This window comes from Mus pahari, chromosome 12, assembly GCF_900095145.1.
Source record: "Mus pahari chromosome 12, PAHARI_EIJ_v1.1, whole genome shotgun sequence".
NCBI lineage: Eukaryota > Metazoa > Chordata > Mammalia > Rodentia > Muridae > Mus > Mus pahari.
The window spans coordinates 19,606,662-19,621,201 of record NC_034601.1 but is presented as its reverse complement, the minus strand read 5'-3'; the positions used below and the strand labels follow the sequence as shown (position 1 = coordinate 19,621,201).

General features: G+C 40.6%; 1 long non-coding RNA gene across 3 annotated transcripts in view; it reads left to right on the top strand.

The window, feature by feature from the left end:
• Nucleotides 1–3,366: 3,366 nt before the first annotated feature.
• The window catches only part of LOC115065102, a 17,571-nt gene continuing 6,397 nt past the window's right edge, over nt 3,367–14,540 (top strand). Inside the window, exons 1-4 of one of the 3 annotated variants that reach the window (XR_003844905.1) lie at nt 3,367–3,699; nt 7,339–7,401; nt 12,737–12,892; nt 12,969–13,114. This is a non-coding gene — a long non-coding RNA (uncharacterized LOC115065102). Of the gene's footprint in view, nt 3,700–7,338; nt 7,402–12,731; nt 12,893–12,968; nt 13,115–14,540 lie in introns of all 3 variants that reach the window. The other 2 variants (XR_003844903.1, XR_003844904.1) reach the window with 2 other exon arrangements.

Below are 14,540 nucleotides of genomic sequence, written 5' to 3'. Positions count from 1 at the left end.
CACCATAGTTTCTCTAGAAACTAGAGGGCTAGCGTATTATCCTACTGAATGAGAACCAAACAAACTTGATTGTACTCCACTTGCACCTCTTGGCCAGCAAGTTTGCCAATGGACTTTGAGAACTGTTTTTGGCAATTTCTGGTTTTCCTCGGTAAACAGATATTTTGTGGTTTAGACAATAGCTTTTCCTTGTTACCTCATGAAAGATATAGAAGTAAAAGAAGTCTTTGATGAAGTTGCAGAAAAAAGTTAATTAGTTTAATCTTGAAACATAAGACTCAAGAAACCCTCAACAAAATAGTCCACTGGGTATGGAGGGGAGGATATAGAGAACTGTTCTCATATTAAGAGTGCTGGCTGTTCTTCCAGAAGGCCTGGTTCCTGCATCCACACAGCAGCTCACAACCATCTGTATCTCCACTCCCAGGGGGTTCTGACATTCTCTTCTGGCTTCCACAGAAGAAGAGGAAGGTACTTGTGGTACAGTGACAGACATGCAAGCAAAACATCCACGCACATAAGTAGATAAATAAATAAATAAGAAATTGTCTAGACTCAACATGTAGAAGCTAGATATTTGTTGATGTCTTCAACCTTGGACAAGGCCAGGTGCGAACACCAGAACCCATCCAGCAATGATGGGCAATTATAGATAGGGTAAGTCATTGTGAGGACAAGTTCTAGTTTCAGAACACTGGAAATTACCAGAAAATTTATTTCTCAGAGGAATCAGAGGCTTCATGAAAATGAGCTCCATCAGGCCAATGGCATCTGGCTCTCTAGTTTTGAGGATTTGAAAATGTGAAAGAAAAAAAATGTATTTGCCTTATGGATTCATTAAAACAACCAAAGAAAGAAGAGGAACCGCTCCTTTGGAGTGTGTGTCTGCTCTACAAGGAGTGTGCTCTCTTCCCACGGTTTGTTTCTTCTGAGTATTTTGACTTAATTAATGTGGATCATCAAGGTGTAATGCATTCCAGATCTAAGAAGGAAATGCTTTAGAGAGAATCAATCCACTTCCCAACCCTTCCTGCTTGGGACAGGAAGTGGGGCTGCAGAGGTCCCACTTATGGACATGTGATTGTATACTGGGCCTGGAGGTAGAAGAGAGCAGGTCACAGTCAGAACACTGTGGGTGGCGTGTGCAGCATGGAGGAACCAGCTGGGAGCCCTCACCTACCACACAGTTCACGCTGTGTTCTGCAGAAATGAGCTAAGTGGGGACAAGTGTTTCTGTCAGCCCATGGCCTCTTTGACCTACCAAGGCAACTGGAGGCAAGGGACAACAAATTCTCAAGTCATTAAAGCTCTGTTGCTTGAGTCAGGACAGAAACTCAGCGAGGATCCTAGACCTGTGTCTTCTACTCTACCTTAGGAGAACCAGTCCAGGGTAAAGAGTAAGTGGAAGCTGTCAAGGTCCCAGCTTCTCTGCTCTCTGCCTAGTGTGTAGGATGAACTGGTAATGCTTGATGGGATGCTGGTTCTTGGGGGCTCTCCAATACTTAGGAGATTGGGTGCTCAGGAAGTGAGTCTAGAAAGGTTGTCCCAGTTGGCTTCTAGATACTCCAAGTGTGACGACCACTTGTTAAAGCTTCCAAAATTGTTCTACAGTGGATTCTGAAACAGAAGGCGTGACTCTATTTCACCTCTACTCTTTGATACAAGTTGGAGCTTAAGACAGTAGAGACAATGAAAAGGGGACTTATAAGGAGCCAGATTTTGTTTCTAATTCTTCCTACCATTTGAGGGGCTATTTGCATCTTCTCAGACTGGCCATAAACATAGGAAACAATCAAGTTTTCTGCTGGCCATTAAGCATCCTTCAATGTACCTGTCTTGAAATGCTGTAGTTTTTAAACCCCAGCTGTGAACGTGACAATTGAAAAGGCCCACACAACCACCTTTCATTATCTTTTGAGTTAATATTCTCCTCCAGCCACTAAGACTTCATGTCACCAATTACAGACGGGTTAACTTCCTTGTATGGCTTTTAAAACAGATTTTAAGTTAAAAAAAAAAAAGATAAATCGTTGTTTCTATAGATAGAGAGATGAGAATGATTCATTGTCTGGCTTGTTTAAAATGACATAGTACTTTACAGATAGTTCAAATAACATTTCCTTTTTGTTATAAGTAGATTTTCATAATTCTTTATGCAATGACTCCTTTTAGTGTTCTGAGCTGCTTCTTTTGGGATACTCAAGAACCTTATTGGATACAACTTTATTCTTTTTAACTACACAAAGTTAATAAATGATTACCAAATTACATATAAGCACTAAGCAAACAAAAATATTGAAGGAGTTTTAGCAATCAGTTTACATGTTGCTATAGAACATTTGTCAGGAGTGCAGGCAGTTACTGAATGCTGACTCCTTAGAGAGTATTCTGTATAATTGTGGACAAGGCACTTATATCCTCTGGGCCCCAGGTACCCCCTTATAGACCAAAAAGCTCAGACTGATGACCTCTGGAGACCTCTGAAAGCCTCAGGGCCAAGAACTATGAGGTTGTGAAATGTTGCACAGTGTGGGAAGGAACAAACCTGCCGTGACTTTGCTCTGGCCTAATGTTTCATATTTAGTGTAGTCCGACCTGTGACAGGTCCTGTGGGACACAGATGACTCATTTCCTGTCCTAAGTGGGTCTTTTCTGAGGCGTGGAACAGATCCTTCCTTCAGATATGGAGTCAGTGAAGGGGGTCAAGTCAGTGGGCCTCTGGGCAAACACTGAAATCTCTTTATCTGTGTCAAAATAAGCCTGGTAATCAGCTCTCTCTCTCTCTCTCTCTCTCTCTCTCTCTCTCTCTCTCTCTCTCTCTCTCCCTCTCTCCCTCTCTCTCCCTCTCTCTCTTGCACACACACACACAAACACACACACTCACACATCCACATGCACACACATGCTCACTGCCATTTAAGTACAATGAGTTTAGAAGGTAGATATTCCTGAAAAGTGTACCCATCAACTTCCTATAAACACAATGACATTTTAAGCTCAGTAGAGCAGTTGGCGATTGAAAAGAAGCTTAGACTTTGTAAGACGCTTTCTGCTAAGTTATTCTGAGTACTAAAAGAATTCCAACATGTCTACCATTTCCTCCAGGGAGCCTCCTTGCTACTGCTTTCTTTTTCTACCCTTCTTCCTCTGTTCCACTTCATACAGTGGAACCACACTTGTACATATAAAAATACACCCTGAAACCCACAGGCTTGCAAAATGTTAGAGCCAGAAGAAAAGTTGGAATTATCAAAGTTCTTCACTTCACTTTTAACTTCTCTCATTCAATTATTAACTTGAGGGGGTGGGGTGGGGAGGGCAGGCTGGTGGCACGGGGAGCCACTGTGTGTCATCAGGTAGGCAGAGACGGTTTTAAATGACGTTCTGAAGACTGAGAAGGAATTGATCATCACAAATATTCAGAGATGAAAGAGAGGGGAAAAAACTGGCCGACACTCAACGGTGAGCAAGAGCAGGGAGAAAGGAAAGATCCCCAAATGTGAGAGGAATGAAAGAAAGTCAGACAATGCGAAGGATCGGGATGCCTGAGATCAGCGGGGAGCCCTTGGATGATAAGAAACATGGAAGTAAATGGTCTAATTTATGTTCTTAAAAAAACCAAATCCCTCTGGATATCTTTGGGAAAGTAAATATGAGAAGCTGAGCCGGCAAGCGGCAAACAGAAGAACAGACCTCTAGGTGAGAGTTAATGGGCCTATTTGGAGTTGTTGCAATGGGTTGCGGAGAACTAGACCTTTTAATGCTAATTTGGACGTTGGTCACGGACCACTTATTTCTCGATGGGAAAAGGAGACTGAGAAGGACCTGGGGGCAAAACTTTCAACTGGGGAACTGGGTGGGAGCAACACAGTGGTGGAGTACCATAGACTTCTGGAGAGAATATAAAAAAATCTTGTTTGGGCTCTAATAGGTTTTATATAGTCACTGGACTATCAAGTATTGATTTGGGGTAGGATACAAGCTAGTGTCATTTGGGAAGAGGGACCTTGAATTGAGAAAATACCCCCCAGTAGATTGGCCAGGGGGCCAGTCTTTGGGGCAATGATTGGTGTGGAAGGGCCCAGATTACTGTGGCAAGTGCCAGCCCTGGGCTGGTGGTCCTGGAAGCTATAACAATGTAGCCTGGGTGAGCCATGGGGACCAAACTCATAAGCAGCATTGCTGCATGGCCTCTGCTTCAGTTTCTGCTAAGAAGTTCCTGACTTCAGTCCCCTGGATGATGGAGTGTAAGATAAATAAATCCCCTCCTCCCCACATTGCTTTTGGGAATAAAATTTAAAAACAGCAAAAGAACCAAACAAAGACCAGGTTCTCTGGTACTTACAGAGGCATTACCTTATCTATTGAAGTAGATCAGCATTTCTGGAAGCAAGGGTCTTCCATGTCTTTATTTCTTGTCTTCCTCCTGGGGCTCTGGGCAAGTAGGGACTAGCCAAATTCTATATTCCCATGTTTTCACATTAGACAAGATATGGTGTTAAGTGGGCTGTACTGGCTTGCACGACAGAATGGCTTAAGCTTCAGAAATGCTGTGAGCTAATGCTTAGAGCAGCCCAGAGTTTACTCATGGCAGCAACCTGTAGACACAGCATTTGGCAAATTCTACAAATCGGAGACCTTTTCTTCAGAGAGTTAGGCTACCAGCATGTCATACAGTAAGATACAGACTCACTAATCAAATGTCCCCAGGGAAAGGAAGATGGCACTCTATGTGTTTTTCCAGCTCTATAAACATTTTTCCCAATGAAATATTCCAATATCATTTTCCCAGTGAAGTATGCTAATCTTAGCTAGGTTAAAATAAATGCCTGATTTTCATCATGCTCAAATAGTTAAATCTATCTATCTATCTATCAATCAATATTATCTCTATTCATCCAATTACCCACCCATCCACCCCTTATTTTTCCAGCAACATTAAAAAACATCACTGAGAAGTAATGACAGATATTTACCCAGATATTTATATCTCAAGATAAAGCCAAAGGTAGTGTTTCCATTTTTACTCAAGGGTGGTATATCACATTCTTTTTAAGGATGTGAGATAGCTACACCTATATATTATCAGAGCACTATTTACAATGGTCATGCTTTAGAATCACCCTAGGAGTCCATCAAGGGAAAATAAATAGATAAAGAAATTATAGTAGCTATATATACACATAAAGGCATTGTATTTAGTAATAAAGAAGAAAATCATGTAGTTTGCAGGAAAAATTTAAGGATGTTGAATGAAATAAACCAGACTTCGAAAGGCAAATACCACACATTTTCTCTTACATGCAGAATCTAGATAAAAGCAAAAACATAATGAAAGTAGACATGGACTGCTTGAGAAGAGGGAGGTACAGTTGGATGGGGAAGTAAATGTGATCAGTGTACAACATATACTTGTGTAAAGGCAAGGCAGTCTGGTGATGGGCCCAACTTGGGATCCATCTCATGGGGGGTGGGGAGCATCAAGGCCTGACACTATTACTGATGCTATGATGTGCTTGCACGGCTGTCCTCTGAGAGCCCCTACCAGCAGCTGACTGAGACAGATGCAGACACTTACAGCCAACCGTTGAAGTGAAGTGGGGGACACCTATGGTTGAATTAGGGGAAGGATTGAAGGAACTGAAGGGGAGGGCGACCCCATAGGAGGACCAACAGTCTCAACTAACTCAGACCTCTTAGAGTTCCCAGAGACTGAGCCACCTGGTCTGAGGCCACTGGTGCATATATAGTAGAGGTACTGTCTGGTCTGGCCTCAGTGGGAGAAGATGTGCCTAATCCTGGAGAGAGATGAGGCTCCTGGGAGTAGGGATGGGGGAATACTTTCTCAGTCGCAAGGCGGAGGAGGAATGGGATGAGGAACTGCGGGAGGGGGGGAAAATTGCTGGAATGTAAATAAATATAATAGTTTTTTTTAAAGTCCTAATGACCTACATTATCTTGTATAATTAGTATGTTTATTCTAACAAAAAATAGAAAATAAAATAAAACATTTTGAAACTAGAGAGATGGTTTAGTGTTTAAGAAGGCTTGCTGATCTTGCAGAGGACCTGAGTTCAGTTCCCAGAATCTATGTTAGTAAGATCTCAACCACCTGTCTTTGGCCTCTGAAGCCACCTATACACATGTGTACACACAATAAACATATGCATAGTTTTAAAAAGCCTTTAAAAGATCCATTTATTCTAAAAGAAAAAAAAGTGAACCTCTGACGTGTTAGCTGCCATTATCTGCATTGCAGCTTAGGATTGATAGATTGTAAGCTTTTTCAAGGGGAGCCAGAAATCTGAATTCTTATGAGAAAATTCTCAGCTGTTAAATGTTGACTTAAATTTTTAAAAACTCACAATGGTCCAAATAAAACACTCACACTACCTTTTCTGAACTGAAAAACCACAAGTGTTCGACTTTATTTGAAATTTTCATACATGATCATCCATCCATTTTGTGGAAAATTGAGAAAATAATTCTCCTGCCAACCCTGGAATATGAGCTGCATTACATTTATTTGCTCACAAAATATTTTTAGGTACAAATGTTATTCTCTAGAATGAGGGACAAAGAGAATGCCAGTTGTGTTTGTTTTTTCCACATGACTATGGGCTCCTATAGGGCAAGGACTTTGCATCTTGGTGTCCTTGCAGTATGTAATGCAAAGGGCAGCAAATAGGCACTTGTTCTGGAAGAAACCCTAGAGGCATCCTGTCCAGTCTTCTGAGAAATTGATACTTAAAGAGAAGCCGCTTGTCACTGTTCTCCGTAGTGAACTATTCAAGAGCTGGGAATAGAATCCATATCTCTGAATAATGGCTTTTAGTAATGAAGAGAATCATGATGTCCATGGTATATTTGCTGAATTAATAAGTACACATTAATGCATCAAGAAAGAAAAATGGATGATTGTATGAAGAAGTGGATACAACTGGACATTGTATCTTGGCTTGTGGTGAATATTTTAAAGAATCAAGTAAGTTGACATATTTTCCCTCATTTGTGGAAATGATAAAGTTAGTCCCATAGAAGAATGAAGTGTATTAGTGGCCAAGATAGACTGGGAAAGGCAGGGCACAGACGAACAGACAGAAGGTGGATAAACAGTTCTAGCTTTCTGAAGCAGAACTGGGTAACTGTTATAGAAATCTATGATGTGTTTCAAAAATAAGTGGAAGAGTATAAAAGTTACATATAAATAAAATTATTAATGTTTTAGGAGATAAAAGAGCTTTGATTGCCTTGATTGGCCCATTATACATTATATACATATATCACATTATTATACTGTGTACCTAAAGATATACAAATGTTATGTCTCAACTTTAGGAAAAAAATCATGTGAGTTTTGAGCTGGATCTAGTTTTTCAACCAGCTACTAGGATTCCCTAGGTAAGTTCTGGGCTTTCTTATTAAACACCTTATCTTTCTCCTTTCAAAAAGATTTATGTACTTTATGGGTATGTGTGTTTTGACTGCATGTGTGTATGTGCACAACATGTGTGCGTGGTGCCTGTGGAAGTCACAAGTGGATTTTGGATCCCCTGGCACCACAGTAAGGATGATTGTGAACCACCATTTGAGGCCTGGGACCCAAATCCAGGGTCTCTGGAAGAGCAGTCAATATTCTTAATCACGGTGCCATCTTTCTAGTCCCAACATCGTGTTTCTTAATGTTAAACTAACATAAAGAAACAGCATTGGTTAACATTACCATATGTGATGTAGTAGGCTTGCTATAATGCACAAGTAGTTTAAAAATAATGTTTATAATAGTTCTATGAAGTCTACATGGTTTTATGAACTCTAATTCAAAATGAAGAAACTGAAGCATGAAACAAGCATGGTGGTGTATGTCTTTAATTCCAGCCTTGTAGAGGCAGAGACACACAGATATTTGTCAGTTCAAGGTGAGCCTAGTCTACATAGTGAGTTTAGGATGGCCAGGGCTCATAGAGAAACTCTGCTTCAAAAAAAAAAAGCATAATAAAACAAACAAAAAGGATAAAGAAAGAAAGGAAAGAATGAAGGAAGGAAGGAAAGAATGAATGAAGGAAGGAAGGAAGGAAGGAAGGAAGAAAAGAAAGAAAGAAAGAAAGAAAGAAAGAAAGAAAGAAAGAAAGAAAGAAAGAAAGAAAGAAAGAAAGAGGAAGGAAGAAAGAAAGTTTGGGTCTCAAAGGGCTAACTGAGGTGCTTGCTTAACATATCACAGCAAACACTACTGCCGGGTTCTCAGAATCACACATACATGTACCTGTTACAGTGTCATCCTTGTTGATACTCCATCCCTACCCTAAACCTCTCCAGTCATTGAACTTCCCTTCCTTTCTCTTCCCCCAGCTTTTCTGATTCCTAAATAACTCGGCCATTTTGGCTACCTGGTCTCTTGGTTTCTTGGTGCACTTGGTCTCCTTGCCCACTCTGTGCCTCCTTTTCCTTCTCTCTAGCTCTTCCTGCCTCTCTTTCCTCTCTAGGCACAGTTCAAGCTGCTAGCCTGGTTTAGTCTAGACCCTTCCAGATGCCTCTGGCTGTTCTCTCCCTCCTCTCTACAATAAACTGTCTCCTCATACATGTCTTCATTTTTCATTCAGAAAGAAAATGAAAAAAATTGAGACACAATAGTGTAAGGCCAACTTGTAAATAATGAATGGAATTTGAATGATTTGAATGCAGGTATTTTACAATGGTACAATGGAACTATAAATATATAGAAAGTACTATGAAAAATAAAAGCATGGTATGAATCTGTCATATGAAAATCCTGAGGTTCTGGATTTGGCAATTTCTCATATTCTTTGAAAGAAAGAATGATAGTTTGTGTTTATTAGACATTTTTCAATACTGTTCAACATAGAATTGACATTAGCATTGGCTTGTGGCTTACATCGAATGATGTCTGAGGGACTAATTCAGAAATTGAGCTTCTAGTCCAGTAACTTCCTTGTGTAGCTTCTAGCAGATTCTGTCAGTCCTCCATATAGACCAAGGGCTTGAACACACCTAAAGTACTCCCAACTCTCATATTTTAGTGTCTTGTGGAGAAGTTATGAAGAAACAGACATGTAGCAGGATTCTTTTTATTATAATGATAGCAACCAATGTATCTCAAACTAGTCTAAAGTACAGGGAATTTAGTGACCTAGTCAAAGAGACATTGAAAAGTGTTGCTATAGGTTGGCTAATATCCATGGCTAGGATACTTTCCTTCTCTCTGCTATCTTTGTATATTGGCGATATAATTGTCAACATAGCCTGCATGTTACTAACCATGAAAACCTACTGCAGAAAATGAGTCAAATTTTCTGAAAGCAGAAAAGTCCTCAGGAAAAGCTGGACCCATTCAACTTTGGTTGCCTGTTTGCCCTGGAGCATTTCTTTGTGGCCAAGGCTATATGATGCAATCATAGCATATATGCTTGCTTACTTCCTTGTAGGGGGAAAGTCTGTCTTCAACAAAATAAAGGGAGTAGGCTTTCCAAAGAATAATAGTTTCCTTGTAGCAAGAAAGGGATGGGTGTGGAGAAAGCAGAAATGATGAATGCTGACCCCAACTGGCTCTACCTTCCCATGACAAGAAAGATACATAATGGGTGTCATAGACCCAAACTTTCAGCTCAGAAACACAAGCTGGGATGTTGATTATTAGGATAAATCAAACTATTTGTGTGTATGTTTTGGGGGAATTTTTGTTCCACATTTAGAAATATTTGAGCATAGATGGTGAAACTGTTGAATGTCATGGGGTTGTTCTTATACCTTGTAAGAAGTGATGCAATCACTTCACCTCAAAGAAGGAAGGAAAGAAATGCTTAGGCCTTAAGAAAGGATTACAGAAGCTATATGAATTTATAAACAACCAACAAATGAGCCATGTGATTAATGCCTGTGGTAGTTTGAATATGCTACTGTATGTGGAAAGTGTGGCCTTATTGGAATAGATGTGACCTTGTTGGTAGAAATGTATCACTGTGGGTGGGTTTTGAGGGGTGCTAATGCTCAAGCTTCACCCCCCCCCCCGTGTAAGATAGTTAGTTTTTCCTTGCTACCTTCAGGTCGAGATGTAGAACTCTCAGCTCCTTCTTTAGTACCATGCCTGCTTGGATGCTACCATGCTTCCTGACATGATGATAATGGACTAAACCTCTGAAACTGTAAGCCAGTCGCAAATAAATGTTTTCTTTATAAGAGTTACCTTGTATATGGTATCTCTTCATGGCAAATGAAACCCTAACTAAGACAGAAGTTGGCACCAGGCACAGGGATATTGCTGTGATAGGCCTAACCATGTTTTTGTTTGGAGCAATGTGGATTTGGGACTTTGGATTTGGGAAGCAGTGGGCTGCTTTACGTGGGCCTTAATGGATCAGCCTAGTGAGAATATGGAAGACATTGATGCTGAGACTGATTTGAACTGTGGAGGCCTGCTGGGTCAAGAGGTTTCAGAGGACAATTTTAGTATGTGGTCTAGAGACTGTTCTTGTAAAATTTTGGTGAAGAATGTGGCTACTTTTTGCCCTTGTCTGAAGAGTCCGCCTGAGGTTAATGTGAAGAGATTCAGAGTAATTGAGTTGACAAAGAAAGTCTCAAAAAAGTCCAGCATAGACTTTGTCCTTTGGTTTACTCTTATGAGGAGCATTTTGATCAAATATAGCAAACTTAGAAAGCAAAAATACAAAATGTATGGTTCAAGTATTAAAAGGGCACCAGGACATGCAATGGAGCTAAATCCTGTGTTCAGGATATTAAATGGAATTAAGGGAGTGATGGCCTAGGACAAGATGTTACATAGCTACATTTATCATTTATGTATTTACAATTGAACAAGGAATTATTATATCAAGTAGTCATCATTATAACCTGGTTATTGTTTTCATTTGGATGTTTAATCTGAAATGAACTACAATATAAAAATGGAGGGCACACCTGTGATCCAGATCTTGAGTTTGGAAGACACAGGCTTTTGATCTGGATTTTGATGCCTAGGTTCAGGTATTGTAGAACTCATCTTTAATCCCAGGAGACAGAGACAAGCAGATCTCTGAGTTCAAGGCCGGCCTGAGACAGAGCAAGTTCCAACTAGAGAAAAGTTTAAGTCCAGATGTGGTGAACCCCTTTAATCCCAGCATTCATGAGACAGAGAGGTATGTTGATCTCTGAGTTCAAGGTCAATGTATAGAGCAGATTATAAGACAACCAAGCTTAGACAGTGAAAGATATAATAGAACAAGGGGGCCATCTTCCAGCCCTAGCAAATAGCAGAACTTGGCTACTTCGGCATATAGCTCTGGTTTAGAGTTAAGAGTAGTCAAAGGGTTATTGGGACAATTGATGCTGGTTAGCTGGAGCTAAGAAATTAGCAGTGATTAAGAAGAGATCATCATCACTGAGGTGAAATCTGGGAAGTCTTTTCTGAGAGCACAAATTGTGTTTTAGATATAGAAACCAGACTTAGTAATATATGAGAGTCAACCAGGTGGTATTGGTTTTGAATGTATGAAGGGCTCATGGAAAACAACTGAGATTTGGCACTGTGAGAGGTCAGTGAAGGCCATTTGTGAAGGTGCAGTCTCAGATGCAACTAAAGAAGGCCCAGGACTGAAGGGGTCATGCAAAGAAATTGAGGCTTGGTACTGTGAAGAAAGCTAGGAGAAGCTATTGGTGAAGCTTGGTTCCAGCAGAAGAACCCAGTGGACTGAAGATGCCAGTATGTGGAATGACCAGTAAGAATAGCAGCAGCAGTAGAGTAGAGTCAACTAGAGTCTAACATGCTACAGAGGGCTGAGCTGGAAAAGTGACCCAAGCCCTTTGGAGGAACCCAGAAGATTGTGTGTGGATTCCAGGTCATAAAACAAGAAGCTGTAAATTTGAAGTTGTCTTGGATACCACAAGATGTTAGCCGTCCAGAGTCATGGGATACCTGCCTTGGAAAACTGCAGAAATCTCTAGAATCAGTCCAAGAGAAGGAAGTCTGTTGCAGTTATCAACGCTGAGAGGAGTGAGACATCAGACATGGGGATCCAGAATTTGGAATTAGCCAAGCTGCTCTGATCTTGCTTTGGCCAAGCATTTCCTCACTATGACATTTTGGAGTAGTAATGTATATCCTGTGCCAGGATATGTTAGAAGTATGGAATCTGCTTTTTTATTTTGATTTTTATAGAGGATCACAGTTAAATGGTTATATGAATCTCAGAAGAGACTTTCAACTTTGGACTTTTAACATTGTTGAGACTGCTCTAGACTATGGGGACCTTTGAAGTTGGGATAAATGTATTTTTCATTATGCCAGTCTTTCATTATTGGTGTCCCCGATAGACTCATATGTTTGCACAAGCCTATGGGTACTAAAGAGTGGAATGTGGTGGTTTGAATATCTTTGGCCCATGGGAAGTGTGACTTTTTTGGAGGAAGTGCATCACTGTGGGATGAGTTTTAAGGGCATCTAGTACTCAAGCCACTCCCCCTGTGGAAGAGAGTCTTTTCCTCGCTACCTTCAGGTCAAGATGTAAAACTCTCAGTTCCTCCAGTACCATGTCTGCCTGGATGCTGCCATGCTTTACACCATGATGATAATGGTGAACCTCTGGAACTGTAAGCCAGTCTAAACCAAGTGTTTTCTTTATAAGATTTGCCTTGGTCATGAAGATAATGTTTCTGGTTTATTCAGCGTTATCTCATTTGTGCTGTGGCAGGTGACTAGGTTCTTTGCCTCTTTTATCCAGCACAGGCAGTCACTTGTGGTGATGGGGCACGAGAGAAAAGGAACAGGAGGCAGAAGACAGGAACTATTCACTGGCAAGTTGTGATATGGGGCTTCTCCCAGGCTACAACTCCAGTGAGATTAAAGGATAGAAAAGAGCATTCCCATTCAAAAATGTTTAAGGTACGTAAGCCCACAGGTCATTCATTAGAATTGTAAGAATGTTGGTCACTTCCTACCCGATGCTTTCTCTTTACAGATGAAGAAGATGAAGCCCAGAAAGGACAAATGACATGGTCTAGGTGCCTCACAGGAGGAACTGAACCAGAACCCAAACACAAAGTTCCTTACTTTCCAAACGTCCACCAACTATGTTGCAAGCAGCCTTTCGTTTTGCACTCCAAGGTAATGATAACAATTTGGAGTTATAGAAGCTTTGCCTACTATGAAGTTGAATTAAATTTAATCTTTACTGGAAATATGGGGTAGGAGGTGTGGCTATTTCAATCCTCTAGACCAGCGGTTCTCAACCTGTGGGTCGTGGGGGTTGCAAGGATCACATATCAGATATCCTGCATCTCAGATATTTACATTAAGATTCGTAACAGTAGCAAATTTACAGTTACGAAGTAGCAGCAACATTATTTTATGGTTGGGGGTCACTAAAATGTCTCAGTGTTAGGAAGGTTGAGAACTACTGGTCTAGACCTAAATACTCTTTAATTTTCATTTCTCCAAGATAAAAGCAGGAATGGCATGTGCTTCCCCTACCTTTGAGAACCAAACCATAACTTATGAGTCTCTGACAGGGTTGAAGAGATAGGTGTAAATTCTCTTTCCTCTCCTTCACATGCTGCTGTTTGACCAAAACTAAGGGAGTTGCTGATGGAGTTGGCAACCTGAATTCTCGCCCAGGATCTGGGTTCTGGTGGATGATTTTATACACACCAGTCTTTCTTGGACTTTGATTTACTCGGTATCATTTAATTTATTCTTAAGGCTTTAGTCACCCTTCGGCCTCAGGGGTTCTTTAAAAGAATCTGCTTTGGGTGTCACAGTCAAGGAAGAAGAAGAACTTTCTAGGTGGAAGGGCCCTGCATAAAGCCAGTGTGTGTCAGTGAATTAAGTGTCTTCCCATGAACACAATCAGGGGATCATTTTTTAAAAAAGTTTTTCTATGTCTTTAAAAAAACCTAATATGAGATTAACACTCATTTATTACAGAAGACAAAAAAGGTAGATGTGTCTTGTTACATGCAGAGTTTCTAAAAGTTAGACTTGCATTTTATGATGAAGAACAATGTTCAGATAATCAACAGAGTCATTAAAAGTAGCTAAGGGGACACTGAAGGAACTGAGGGGACACTGAGGGGACACTGAGATTGTCTTTTTTTGAGGTCATTTTGCTTTTATGACAGTGCAGGCTGAAACAGTGATCAGTATAATGTGTGTACTCATTTTCTTGTGAGGGCCCTAGAGAAAACCGTTTTGGTCTGATTACTAATAATATAATTTTTTGTTCACAAGGGTGTTTCTGCATTAACAATAGATTACTCGGTTGTCCTAAACTGAAATATTGTTTTGTCTGGATTCTTCATTTTATTAGTATGATTTTTATTTTTTTATCTTCACTTTACTTTTTGAGAGATGAAGGTCCATAGAAGAGAAATGACTTCCCAATCCACTCAGAGCAAGACCAGCTGCCAAAGTCCTTATCTTTGTACCTGGGAAGGAAGGAGAGGGGACCATAGTGAGAGAATGGTCCTCTCCTCTCCTCTCCTCCCCTCCCCTCTCCTCTCCTCTCCTCTCCTCTCCTCCCCTCTCCTCTCCT